At 42.2% G+C, this 10,033-nt stretch overlaps 1 protein-coding gene across 3 annotated transcripts in view; it reads right to left on the minus strand.

Moving 5' to 3' along the window:
- The window catches only part of LOC137801646 (microtubule-associated protein 4-like), an 86,854-nt gene extending 78,415 nt beyond the window's left edge, over positions 1-8,439 (minus strand). For all 3 annotated transcript variants that reach the window (XM_068598996.1, XM_068598986.1, XM_068598978.1), the window contains exon 1: positions 8,308-8,439. The gene's annotated coding sequence lies outside the window, so the exon portion shown is untranslated. The remainder of the gene's footprint in view (positions 1-8,307) is intronic.
- Positions 8,440-10,033: the final 1,594 nt, after the last annotated feature.

The raw sequence follows: 10,033 nt of genomic DNA on the forward strand, positions 1-10,033 counted from the left end.
GTTCACACGCCAGCTAAACCTTTACTCAAATAGCCTACTATACCTAAAGCACAATTTTCACTTGAGTATTTTGTTATGTTTTGCTTCTCTATATTTCTGCTTCGCTACCTTCCGAAGGTAAATAATTAAGTGACACTTTAATGCATCAATAACCTAATCCATTTAAAAAAAATTTACATTATTCTGAATGGCCACTCAGCACAATGAGTACTGTTACTTAGTACTCTGAGAACATTTGGATGAAGTCAAACCTTGAATGCAGGACTTTTCCCCGTCTCTCCCAGCTCTTCACACTGCAACTCTCAAAGCAAAAGCACTTGGCGAGGTTTATTTATGCAAAGGAGAGAGTGGGAGGAGAGACAAACGACACAAGAAAGGACGCAGAAAGAAGCAGATGGAAGCAGCTTGAGGCTGTATGTGTCCTTTGGAAAGGAAACAAACTAAGTCAACGTCGTTTGCTCAACATTTCCTTGCGCAAGACCTACAATTTAAAGCATAAAACAAGACGGGCTTCGCTCTTGACTGCAGATCTGTATGGAGACGTGTAGAACGGGTGCTGAGTCCAACCTCAAGCCTTGTATGTGAACTGCATACGGGGAAACTTGTAAACGTGTTTACAATTCCCCTTAATCTAGTACTTGTACTGTATGGATACTATACTATACTACTGTATACTGTACACAATATACTGGTATAAAACCTTGTGTGTTTTGTGCTGTGCTGTTTCGACTTCTAAAACAACATCACATTTTTGCTATACACTGTCCAAACAGCTCTAAATCTGCCATGTTTCCCTCCACTGAGTTGATTAGTTGTAAGAATGTGCAAGTAATGGTTTTGCCAAACTTCCCAGGAAACAAATGACTTTAATTTAACAGTGCAGACGATGGGTTGCTGATGAATAAATCATTGAGAATTATTACATTTGGACTGGTTTAGCGGGCCAAGGAACAGCCAATCCAGTCTGCTAGCACAAAGGAAGGAGAGAAGCGAGGAAAATGCAAATCAGATAAAAATACATTTTTAACGTGACGTTCTCGAAAGAGAGGAAAAGCAGACAACAAAAACATAGCTTTTAAACAGTTTTGTATTGCTTGTACATGCTCATACTTCCATTTGTTCCAAACCTGTCTCCGTTTTGGAAAGCAGCAATGTGGAGCGCCACTACGAGACAAAGCGCGAATCCTTTTAAAAAGTATAACCGCTCAAAGAAACACAGAAAACAAACACTCTAATGTCGATGTGGCACTGAATCATCATGCAGGTTAGACCTTCTGAGGCTCCAGAGCATTGCTTGAGGACATTTTTTTTCTCTAAGTGAACCCTCTTTGAATGCTAATTGGAGACCCCTGGAATAGACTCACTATAGCGAGTCTGAAACCACTTTTTCCAGAGCGTTCAAACGTGTTTCGATGCTGGAGGCTGGTTGTAGGTTAGTAAACTTCTTACTGGAGGTGTCCACACAAACAGCAGAATTGAAAAATTGTGAAAACATGGGTTATCCACATTGTCTGATCAGAAGAAAGTAGTCCACCAAAATGTACAATAATAGACAGAAGACGGGTCGAACCATTTCTCCCCACGTTTTGGGTCTTACTCCACGGTCACTGTCAAAACAAGAGGTGTAAAATGACGCCCAAAAAATAATCTTCCAAACACAAAAGAATAGTAACTGCGACCGCTACTCTGAACCCAAAGCCTACGTCGTGAACCCTTGCTGCAGTCCGATGTTTTAATGGCAGTTGATGGACAGGGGGGACATTCTGTACTTATCCTCCCCTCACTCTATCGTCTGATGTCAGGCCTGATCTGGATCTCAGCGATGCTATCAGCAGAACGGTGGAGACCTTTGCTGTTTCATATCGCAAACACGCGCAGACTAAGGCTGATGGCGGCTGGATGACATCCTGTCCTCCCCGGCTCTACTGTACCATATGATGTGTCAGGTCTGATCGGAGTCTCGGCCCGTTTCCTCAGCAGGTGAGGACGACCTTTGCAGTTTCCTCTGAACTCCCCTGTTTGATCGGCTCGCTGCCTCGCCGGCGTACAGTCAGGGCAACCTTTGAAGTCACAATGGTACTGCGATGCATTTGTTTGATTCCTGTTGGTTTAACCACTTCCAAACAGAACACGCATATCACTAACGAATGCTACTATTCACCTCGCTCCTTCCAATCATACCGGATTTGCAGAAAGCCAAAGTGAAACTAGAACTGAAGAAAACCCAAAGTCACATTAACAAATGATCCAGACTGATTATTTAGCCGATATCACTGCAGATATCCTGTAGGTGACGGCCGATGAGTAACAAGACATTGCAGCGCTTTTTACTGTGTCAATGCTCTTATTTTTTTATCAAGTCAGGTGCCACATATTATTTGATGCTTACTTACTGAAGTCCCAAATCTACTGCAGTGTAATGTGTCTATTTAAAGCCCAAACCTGAAACACCGTCGTCCCAGAAATAGCTTTGTTGTGTGGGTTGAGTCGGTGGACAGGTTCCTGCTAAAGCCACGTTTGCCTCGTCCAGAACAATCAGCGTAGCAGTAAGTGAACTTCATGAGCGGCCTTTTCATTCACAAATTTCACACAGGTTATTCACCTATATACAGGCGAGATCCCCATGCCAACCACGACTGAAGCAGGAGCAAGGTGGAGTTGCCCTTCAACAGGAGCTCTGTCTACAAACACACTGAGGCGGTATAGACAGAATGTGTCCTTTCTCCGTTAGCTGGTCCGCTTGCAGGACGGCGCCCTGTCAGAAGGCTTGAATGCTGCCTTCATTTGTCCTCCAGCGATGATTCACTCTGTCGGACTAGGTAAGGAGTCCATCCTATGAGTCCCACTGTGGCAATAAAAAAGGCTTCTAACAGATAGCTCATATCTTATGTGAAAACATCCACCAAGGTCATCAATAATAAATACACACTAGTATTGCACATTAAGTGTACCGAATGGCTTGCAACGGATTGCAGCTGTGTTCTAGTCGGCATGCCAGCGTCACAATGTTCGCAGACAATATTGCATTAATGAAAAGTTGTGTCTTCATCAACAGGCAGAGGTGAGACTGTGATCTTGGCACTGACAAAAGTGCTGTTTGTCATTTCCAAAGTTCAAGATCATATGTGTCAAACTCAAGACCAAATCTGGCCCGCCACATCATTTTATATTTTTTTTGTCATGACCAAGCAGCCTGGTTTGTGATCTTGCTGTGGCTGGGGATAAGAGGGTTAAAGGCAATGTAAAAGCTGTGATACAACTAAAGTTGGTGGAAAAGGGTGTGCTTGTTACAAACTGAGAGGTGCTGGATCAGCCAAAAGCAGCACAGGCACTTCTGGGTCCGCCGGGCAGCCGTACTTTTGAGCAACAAAAGGAAATACTTTTGTTCAACCTGTAAAGGCGAAAGAGGGAGACGCTAGTGACTATAGAGATGTTGCAGCACGAGACGGAGCTGGCAAAGTTGGAATTAATTAGAGATGGTAAATTATCTGGCGATGTGTTGCGAGCTGAGAAGAGTTCTTCATCGGGGTCTTCCGGTGTGAGGGGTGATTTGCATCTCATGCCTAAGTTTAATGAGAAGGACACAGATGTTTTTTTCCCTGTTTGAACGGGTTGCAAAGGCAAGAAAATGGTTGGACTCTGAGCAGACCTTAATGTTGCAGTGTGTGTTGTCGGGGAGGGCACAGGAGGCGTATGCGGCTTTAGGTGATATCACTCGAACGCTGAAGGCATACGAGTGGAAGGCCACCATAGTGCTGATGTGGCCCAGGGTGAAAATTTGTTTGACACCCCTGATCTAGGTCAAGAGATAATATCTATTTACAGTGGTAAAAAGAGAAAAGATAATGGGCCCAACATTCAACCAATAAAGGGCTGTAAAAGTCGCTCATCATAACCAACATTATCATGTTGTAAAATGAATTCTACCTGTTGGATAGATCCGTTTCATTGGTGACCTCAGTGACTGAACGGCCGACTGCCCTGGTGAGTGGACTGAATATGTTGAGTGTACCTGGTTGGATGAACCGCTAGCCTGACTTCCTGCCTGCTTGGCTGCTAATCGGGGAGGGATTGCATGTAATCCCACCAATCTCTGAGGCGGAAATCATGGCATCATCATTACAAAAGCCATGCATTAGAACATTTCTGATAATCCGTCTATCTTCCTGCTTGTAGTCTGAGGAAAACATCGGCCTGGTTCTCTATGGTTCTCTCAGAATCCAAGACAACATCTATATGAATATATATATATATATATATATATATATATATATATATATATATACATACATATATACATATATATATATATAAATATATATATATATATATATATATATATATATATATATATATATATATATATATATATAATGAGATTTGTCTCCCTCAGTGTGCGCTGTGATCCAGGCTCCTCCGTTCTTCGTTGTAGCCTAACTGCATGTGAGCGTGCCCCACTGGCTAAGCTAATGACAGCGACTCTGCCCTGCGATGATGACCCCCCATGTCAACTGAAACCATGGATGCCAAATCGCAGCACATATCTTCGGGTCTCTCTACCCTTAAAGAAATACTGTTAGCTCTGTCAGCACTGTCGCCATTGCTTGCATTGTTAGCATTGCTTGACGTAAAGTTTCACTAACAATGGTTATCCTTCGATATTTAGTCAAATATTTGATCAGGACATCATTGATGTTGTTCTAAACTCTGAAAACATTACATTTTAATCAATCAATCTGTGTTTAACTTGACACAAGGAGAGCAAGTAAACGTTAGCAGCACCGCTAACAGCCAGAAAATGAAGGTTCAGTTCAGTTAGATTACGATGCATTCAGGCTCTATGAAAAATGTTATTGAGCAGAATTGTTATTTGGCAAAGGTAAAAACCATATTATAACGTATGTGTACAGAGTGTAAATCCCTCTCAGGCAAATTTGTAGTTGTGATTTTGGGCAATACAAAATAAACTGAATTGAATTGAATAACGTTATCATGATGTGTTCACATGTAATCTTGTTAAATGTATTGTTGGTGAGCTACTTAAATAAATCCAGTTGTTTTGAAGGTGATGTTTTCACAACAACATGAATTTATATTAGAGGTGTATAATGAGCCCTTTACAACGACCTTAAGGAGATTATAATACATAATTAAAACAAGATGTGTTTTAATCAATAAAAATACAATCTTTCATTTCTTATATTATTTTCCTATCATTTGAATTATGTCTTTTTATGAAGAAAAAGAGTGCTATCAATTACATTAACAAATTAAAAGGATAACATTTAGAAGTGTTGATAGTTTATTTATTTATTTATTTCTCCTTGGAGATTAATAAAGTACTTTTCATTCATTATTGACTTCAGGGGGCAGTTTAAAAATGTTTGGGCATGGTGAAAGAAAATAAATAGTTGGGAGCCTGGTATACCAGCTGATTTAATCTATATCAAAGGGATCTGTAACTGCTGATATGGATTGCCAATGTTTGGCCGTTTGTATTGTTGTAAACATGATCTCTAAAAGTTAGATTTGCTCCTTTTTTTCTTTTGTACTGATCCGATCTGTGACTGATTTGTGTTGCGATACGAACCGTGAATTCTCTGATCCGTTGCACCGCTGCTCCCGAGCACAGCGCAATACTGGGTGTCATTGTTGACAGTGACACCTAATCATTTCCAGTACGGATAACATTATGATAAATTCAATGCAGCTAGTATGTCTTCTTCTTGCTCATTCTAATGGTATTACAATAACATAGCTCCCTCTTGCATCTTGCCATGTTAGTGATGCTATGTGGTCGTTCCTCTCACTCTGCACATCTGAAACTGCAACTGCAGATGGATTTATGTCCATTCTTTGTTCCCAAGTTCATTTATTACCACGTCATTCTGTTAACAATACTTCTCCCTCTCTTTTTATTTTCCAGCCTCTGTTTTTTATGCTTAGCTGGCTGTCATTCTGTCTCGACTGCCTGTCTTCTGTCTGTCTTTCTGACTAGCCTGTCTGTCTATCGTTCTGATTAGCCTGTCTGTCTTTCTGACTAGCCTGTCTGTCTATCGTTCTGATTAGCCTGTCTGTCTTTCTGACTAGCCTGTCTGTCTATCGTTCTGATTAGCCTGTCTGTCTTTCTGACTAGCTTGTCTTTTTGACTAGCCTGTCTGTCTTTCTGTCTAGCCTGTCTGTCTTTCTGTCTAGCCTGTCTGTCTATCTGATTAGCCTGTCTGTCTTTCTGTCTAGCCTGTCTGTCTATCTGATTAGCCTGTCTGTCTTTCTGTCTAGCCTGTCTGTCTATCTGATTAGCCTGTCTGTCTTTCTGTCTAGCCTGTCTGTCTATCTGATTAGCCTGTCTGTCTTTCTGTCTAGCCTGTCTGTCTATTTGACTCGCCTGTCTGTCTTTCTATCTGTCTGACTAGCCTGTCTGTCTTTCTGCCTGTGTATCGCTGATGGGGGGCACGATACCAAAAATTCAGTAATTGGTGCCAATACCAGTAAAATAACACTCAATGGGTAGAAGAGGGTTAAAGGCAACTCGATACCAATTTCGATACGACGATAAAAAAAAGATTCCATGTACTTGAAACATGAACTTCTTATTAAAATATTTGAAAAACACCCGACATGTTTGCTGCACAACACCACACTTCACTAAAAGTTTTAGTTTACTCTCCAGATTTAGAATTAGCTAAGGAGTGAGTCCTCCCGCCTCATTTTCATCTCTATTGAGAGTTGCGCATGCCCAGAACTGATGGTGACTGGGACCACCCACTTCCTTTCAAAAATACATTGTTGAATAAATAGACAACTGCTTGTTCTCGAAGCTTTAAACTGTGGTTGCATGTCTGTTGCCTACTCTCTTTCTCTCTCTCTGGGACGAAAGAGGGACTTTTGCTCGCAGAGTGATGTAAAAGCGCTCGTCAAAGTAAATTACGATACCCTTTCTTGTCAACAAGTCGCGGTGGGACGATTGCTGCAGCTGCAGTTGCCATCTTTGTTTTCTAAATGTAAACGTTGACACTGAAGCGTATACTGCCCCTTTTTTTTAATCAAACCTAACCAATAGAACTGTTGCCTAAACATAACTTGGTAGTTTCACAGTGTTTCTTTGTTTTGTTCTGTTATTAATTTAACAGCTGTTTGAGTCAGTATCGGCCTCGATATCGGTATCGTCACGCCCCTCCTTGTAGAGTCTCGCAACAAGACACTGCGACTCCAGGACCACGTCTACTTTTAGGGAGGGTGGGGGGAATGAAGACGTCACCAGGCCAACAGCGTGACAGCCATCTACTAATGACTTTACGGTGCATTTGTCATCCTTAAAATACCGCCTACTGAGTTTCACATGTGAGACTGAGTAAGAATTATCAAGAAACAAAATCGGCCGGAGAGAGAGAGACACGAGCATCGATGGAACAATGTGTGCTAATCCACATGGGGACAGAGGATGCAGTGTGTGTGTGTGTGTGTGTGTGTGTGTGTGTGTGTGTGTGTGTGTGTGTGTGTGTGTGTGTGTGTGTGTGTGTGTGTGTGTAGCTATGTTGAGTGTGTGTGGAACATCACACTCATCCATAAACTGGTGCAAGGCTTTGTAACATCAGTAAGGGGAGAGAAAAAAAGGCCTTTATATAACAAGAAGGCCCTGACTGCTCTGGAGCTGCACCTGCTGCCTCTGAGAAAACTACACTTCTGTAGTAGATGTGATAGAGCACAAATAGCACCTAAACGCATAGTCTACAGGGTATTGTAGTCTCATATAGCAGTATTAAGATTAAAGAGGCAAAGACTACAATAGCATCGGATGCAATGGGGCTACTTTGCACTCGTTGACACTGACCGGCAAGTACTATGGGCTCGCGTAGGGATATTACAGGAACATTTTTGGATCACTATAGCCTGGTGGTCTTTCAGCAGGAGGGGTGCACCAGCCCCGACTGCGGCACCACCATAACAAAGAGACCCGAACCCACGAAGCTCCGCATGAGAGACAGAGGTCCCCCCTCACAACCACCACCCTCATCTCCCCACACGCCCACCATCCTCCGCCGCTGCGACGGGAAACACCGCACACCGCAATGTACATTTGTCCCGTCCGCCATTCAATAAGCTAAATATAGGCCCGCATCCGTGCCGCAGCAGCGCGAGACCTAAATAAAACGCGATGAATGTGACATGTCTTTTATCGTTCGGCCAGTAACGCTCGAGAGGAGGATGGCGCAGCGCGAGGATAGAGCAGGCGAAAACAACGAAAGAAGCCGAGCGATGACACGTCAAAAATCCTACACAAATAGTAAAATAATGCACTTTACTCACCGTTTCGATGAAACCCGTTTCAGTCACAGAGCGCGTTCGTATCTGTGTGTGCGTGCGCGCGCGTGCGTGTGTGTGTAAGACAGTCGGCGCGCGTGAAGGTGAAAATCTTTCCACCTTTCGCTGCTTGCAGAGCAGACTTGTGCCAGGACTGAGATGCAAGCCCCGCCCTCTTCCCATGCTGCTCAGCCAATCAGTAGCCCGGGGCAAAAGAGGAGAAAAAAGAAATCCTTTTGATGGGAATCTGCAGGCATCGGGGATGCTGCTGCCTTCACGAGCCGCCGTAAAAAGGATGCTTTTACTCCATGTGTAAGAAACAAATGCACACAGTTCATAGTAGTACATTCAAGGAATGACATGTCATTTCCAAATTGGACTCCCAATGTTCAAAGAGCAAAACAGAATACATATGAAAATGAAAAAAAAAAAAATTAAACAACAAATGGTGCCCCCTTGTACAAAGTAACAGTAAAAAATGACTAGAAAGGTGCAAAGCATTGTAATACACTCTTCACTCAAACAAAAGCAGGCAAAACTGTTTCTCCCGCTGTCTCTCTGGGTGCAGAGTCACTAACCTCTCTTATTAGTTGGAATGCTGCAAGCATTCCAACTATTGTTCTTCAAATCTTTATTAAACTTTTTATTAGTTGGAATGCTGCAAGCATTCCAACTATTGTTCTTCAAATCTTTATTAAACTTTTTATTATTATTCTATTTCTTCCATCCGTATTTTGGACCTCTTCAACTCTTTCATATTTTCAGCTACAGAAAAAAGTTCAATTATAAAAATATTCAGTTACCTAAGGACACGATGGCTAAGACCTTTCATATTTCAGACTTTTCAAATCTTTGAAATATTAAGCTTTTTATGATTTTTTTTATAATGGGACCCAATGGGGAAATTTTCAAATCATCTTCAACTTCAAACGTTTACAGTTTCTTCATACGTTGAGCTTGAGACAATATTTAAAATTTCACATGTTGACAAAACCTTTAGCTATTAATCTACGCTTTTACATTTTTCATATTTTCTCAATTTTCAAAATTATTCAGCTTTTTATAAAAAAAAAATGAATGGTTTCCAATGAAGAACATCTTCAAATCCGCTTTTAACTCTTCAACTTCAAAAGGGAAAGGCTCTGTCATGCCTTCAACTAGAGACACCATTCCACCTTTAAAATGTTGACAAAACGTTTAGCTGTTATTGTATTACTCATCTTTTTGATATCTCCTATAGTGTTTTAACTGTAGGCGTTTTCGTTTTATGTTTTTTCCGCACCTTTTCTGCCTTTCTCATTATTGTGTGTTGGGCAGCTCACAGCGGTGACGTCAGACTCGAGAGCGAGGGCACTTGGCGATACACATATTTTAAACTTGCTCTCTACTCCAAACCGTATACTCTTTGGACATAATTTATAGCTCAAAACGTTGGAAATCTTGTCTTCTGCCGTAAACTGCGGTCGATAGGAATCCAACAGATAAGACGTGTTGAGGTCCGACTGAATGGGAGAGTCGGTCCGTCCCCAGCAGCAGCCCTTTGGTCTGTGCATCTACAGACAGCAAGCACGTAAGCGGCCGCACACGCGAACGGGTCGCGCACATGAACGGCCGTGCTCGCGCGTGAACGTGTTATTATGGTCGCGTGCACGTTCGTGTGTGTGTGCGCGCGCGCGTGTGTGCAAGTCACTTTGGTTATAGACGTCAGGATGAACAGCGTCACTGACGTTCA

This window comes from Clinocottus analis, unplaced genomic scaffold (genome assembly GCF_023055335.1).
Source record: "Clinocottus analis isolate CAN_PGR_092001 unplaced genomic scaffold, fCliAna1.0.p SCAF_11, whole genome shotgun sequence".
In the NCBI taxonomy this organism is placed as follows: domain Eukaryota; kingdom Metazoa; phylum Chordata; class Actinopteri; order Perciformes; family Cottidae; genus Clinocottus; species Clinocottus analis.